We start from the raw sequence: 4,766 nt of genomic DNA, 5'->3' as shown, positions 1-4,766 counted from the left end.
AAATTGACTGGATCACAAAGTAAATTTGGGCTACTTTTCCCATTGAAAAAGTAGCCCAAATTTACTTAGTGATTTCTTTAATTTGGGCTATTATTTTAATAGGAAAAGTAGCCCCAAATGACTCAAATTTGCCCAAAATGACTCTGTCATGTTCAAAGACAAGATAGACCTCCATCTGTGGTTAATTCATTTTGGGCTACTTTTTTAATGGGAAAAGTAGCCCAAATTGACTTTGTGATTGAGTCAATTTGGGCTACTTTTTGAATTTTGAAAAGTAGCCCAAATTGACTGGATCACAAAGTCAATTTGGGCTACTTTTCCCATTGAAAAAGTAGCCCAAATTTACTTAGTGATTTCTTCAATTTGGGCTATTATTTTAATAGGAAAAGTAGCCCAAAATGACTCAAATTTGCCCAAAATGACCCTGACATCTTCAAAGACCACATAGATGTCCATCTGTGGTTAATTCATTTTGGGCTACTTTTTCAATGGGAAAAGTAGCCCAAATTGACTTTGTGATTGAGTCAATTTGGGCTACTTTTTGATTTTCGAAAAGTAGCCCAAATTGACTGGATCACAAAGTCAATTTGGGCTACTTTTCCCATTGAAAAAGTAGCCCAAATTGACTTAGTGATTTCTTCAATTTGGGCTATTATTTTAATAGGAAAAGTAGCCCAAAATGACTCTAATTTGCCCAAAATGACTCTGTCATGTTCAAAGACCACATAGATGTCCATCTGTGGTTAATTCATTTTGGGCTACTTTTTCAATGGGAAAAGTAGCCCAAATTGACTTTGTGATTGAGTCAATTTGGGCTACTTTTTGAATTTTGAAAAGTAGCCCAAAATGACTGGATCACAAAGTAAATTTGGGCTACTTTTCCCATTGAAAAAGTAGCCCAAATTTACTTAGTGATTTCTTCAATTTGGGCTATTATTTTAATAGGAAAAGTAGCCCAAAATGACTCTAATTTGCCCAAAATGACTCTGTCATGTTCAAAGACTACATAGATGTTCATCTGTGGTTAATTCATTTTGGGCTACTTTTTCAATGGGAAAAGTAGCCCAAATTGAACTTGTGATTGAGTCAATTTGGGCTACTTTTTGAATTTTGAAAAGTAGCCCAAATTGACTGGATCACAAAGTCAATTTGGGCTACTTTTCCCATTGAAAAAGTAGCCCAAATTTACTTAGTGATTTCTTCAATTTGGGCTATTATTTTAATAGGAAAAGTAGCCCAAAATGACTCTAATTTGCCCAAAATGACTCTGTCATGTTCAAAGACAAGATAGACCTCCATCTGTGGTTAATTCATTTTGGGCTACTTTTTTAATGGGAAAAGTAGCCCAAATTGACTTTGTGATTGAGTCAATCTGGGCTACTTTTTGAATTTTGAAAAGTAGCCCAAATTGACTGGATCACAAAGTCAATTTGGGCTACTTTTCCCATTGAAAAAGTAGCCCAAATTTACTTAGTGATTTCTTCAATTTGGGCTATTATTTTAATAGGAAAAGTAGCCCAAAATGACTCAAATTTGCCCAAAATGACCCTGACATCTTCAAAGACCACATAGATGTCCATCTGTGGTTAATTCATTTTGGGCTACTTTTTCAATGGGAAAAGTAGCCCAAATTGACTTTGTGATTGAGTCAATTTGGGCTACTTTTTGATTTTCGAAAAGTAGCCCAAATTGACTGGATCACAAAGTCAATTTGGGCTACTTTTCCCATTGAAAAAGTAGCCCAAATTGACTTAGTGATTTCTTCAATTTGGGCTATTATTTTAATAGGAAAAGTAGCCCAAAATGACTCAAATTTGCCCAAAATGACTCTGTCATGTTCAAAGACAAGATAGACCTCCATCTGTGGTTAATTCATTTTGGGCTACTTTTTCAATGGGAAAAGTAGCCCAAATTGACTTTGTGATTGAGTCAATTTGGGCTACTTTTTGAATTTTGAAAAGTAGCCCAAAATGACTGGATCACAAAGTAAATTTGGGCTACTTTTCCCATTGAAAAAGTAGCCCAAATTGACTTAGTGATTTCTTCAATTTGGGCTATTATTTTAATAGGAAAAGTAGCCCAAAATGACTCTAATTTGCCCAAAATGACTCTGACATCTTCAAAGACCACATAGATGTCCATCTGTGGTTAATTCATTTTGGGCTACTTTTTCAATGGGAAAAGTAGCCCAAATTGACTTTGTGATCCAGTCAATTTGGGCTACTTTTTGAATTTTGAAAAGTAGCCCAAATTGACTGGATCACAAAGTCAATTTGGGCTACTTTTCCCATTGAAAAAGTAGCCCAAATTGACTTAGTGATTTCTTCAATTTGGGCTATTATTTTCATAGGAAAAGTAGCCCAAAATGACTCTAATTTGCCCAAAATGACTCTGTCATGTTCAAAGACTACATAGATGTTCATCTGTGGTTAATTCATTTTGGGCTACTTTTTCAATGGGAAAAGTAGCCCAAATTGAACTTGTGATTGAGTCAATTTGGGCTACTTTTTGAATTTTGAAAAGTAGCCCAAATTGACTGGATCACAAAGTCAATTTGGGCTACTTTTCCCATTGAAAAAGTAGCCCAAATTTACTTAGTGATTTCTTCAATTTGGGCTATTATTTTAATAGGAAAAGTAGCCCAAAATGACTCTAATTTGCCCAAAATGACTCTGTCATGTTCAAAGACAAGATAGACCTCCATCTGTGGTTAATTCATTTTGGGCTACTTTTTTAATGGGAAAAGTAGCCCAAATTGACTTTGTGATTGAGTCAATCTGGGCTACTTTTTGAATTTTGAAAAGTAGCCCAAATTGACTGGATCACAAAGTCAATTTGGGCTACTTTTCCCATTGAAAAAGTAGCCCAAATTTACTTAGTGATTTCTTCAATTTGGGCTATTATTTTAATAGGAAAAGTAGCCCAAAATGACTCAAATTTGCCCAAAATGACCCTGACATCTTCAAAGACCACATAGATGTCCATCTGTGGTTAATTCATTTTGGGCTACTTTTTCAATGGGAAAAGTAGCCCAAATTGACTTTGTGATTGAGTCAATTTGGGCTACTTTTTGATTTTCGAAAAGTAGCCCAAATTGACTGGATCACAAAGTCAATTTGGGCTACTTTTCCCATTGAAAAAGTAGCCCAAATTGACTTAGTGATTTCTTCAATTTGGGCTATTATTTTAATAGGAAAAGTAGCCCAAAATGACTCAAATTTGCCCAAAATGACTCTGTCATGTTCAAAGACAAGATAGACCTCCATCTGTGGTTAATTCATTTTGGGCTACTTTTTCAATGGGAAAAGTAGCCCAAATTGACTTTGTGATTGAGTCAATTTGGGCTACTTTTTGAATTTTGAAAAGTAGCCCAAAATGACTGGATCACAAAGTAAATTTGGGCTACTTTTCCCATTGAAAAAGTAGCCCAAATTTACTTAGTGATTTCTTCAATTTGGGCTATTATTTTAATAGGAAAAGTAGCCCAAAATGACTCAAATTTGCCCAAAATGACTCTGACATCTTCAAAGACCACATAGATGTCCATCTGTGGTTAATTCATTTTGGGCTACTTTTTCAATGGGAAAAGTAGCCCAAATTGACTTTGTGATCCAGTCAATTTGGGCTACTTTTTGAATTTTGAAAAGTAGCCCAAATTGACTGGATCACAAAGTCAATTTGGGCTACTTTTCCCATTGAAAAAGTAGCCCAAATTGACTTAGTGATTTCTTCAATTTGGGCTATTATTTTCATAGGAAAAGTAGCCCAAAATGACTCTGTCATGTTCAAAGACCACATAGATGTCCATCTATGGTTAATTCATTTTAGGCTACTTTTTGAATGGGAAAAGTAGCCCAAATTGACTTTGTGATTGAGTCAATTTGGGCTACTTTTTGAATGGGGAAAGTAGCCCGAATTGAAGTCATTTTGGGCTACTTTTCAAAAATGAAGTCATTTTGAGCTACTTTTCCTATTGAAATAATTAGCCCTAAATGACTTAGTCTTTTATCCATTTTGGGCTCCTTTTTGAAGAGAAAAAGCAGCCGAAAATGACTTAATTAACTTCAAACAGCAAATTTTTGTATAATATCAATTGTTGAATTATGTAAGGTGACTTTTGAATGGGAGAAGATGTCATAAATGAATTAGTTCATTGCACAAATCAAAAAGGTCTTTTGACAAATTCTTTGTTGTGACTGTGTGTTGGTTAACGCCCTGAAGGTCTGTCTCCAAAGGGAAACCCTTACAAGAAGGCAGGGGAAAAAATTCCCCCGAGTGGGAAAAAAGTTCTTGGAAATGTGGGCAGGTACCTGCCCGGTGCCAACGGACTGATCGGGAGGCCTTTCTGACAAAAAGTGGTCAAAAGTGGAAAAAAAGTCCCCCAAATTGAATGGGGTACTGCCAGGAGTCATCCCAGCAATGGGGACAAATGTCCCATAAGAGGTCCCCAGGAGTGAAAAAAAGTCCCCCAAATTGACTCTGGCACTGCCGGGAGTCATCCCAGCATTGGGGAGAAATGTCCCGAAAAAGGTCCCCAGAAGTTAAAAAAAGTCCCCCAAATTGACCCTGGCACCCCCCGGAGTCATCCCAGCAATTGCGAGAAATGTCCCGAAAAAGGTCCCCGGAAGTGAAAAAAAGTCCCCCAAATTGACTCTGGCACCCCCGGGAGTCATCCCAGCAATGTGGAGAAATGTCCCGAAAAAGGTCCCCGGAAGTGAAAAAAAGTCCCCCAAATTGACTCTGGCACCCCCGGGAGTCATCCCAGC

The sequence above is a fragment of the Halichoeres trimaculatus genome, unplaced genomic scaffold (genome assembly GCF_033239565.1).
Source record: "Halichoeres trimaculatus isolate MK-OKI-2021-1 unplaced genomic scaffold, fHalTri1.1 fHalTri1_scaffold_54, whole genome shotgun sequence".
Lineage (NCBI taxonomy): Eukaryota > Metazoa > Chordata > Actinopteri > Labriformes > Labridae > Halichoeres > Halichoeres trimaculatus.
This window is presented reverse-complemented; position numbering follows the sequence as displayed.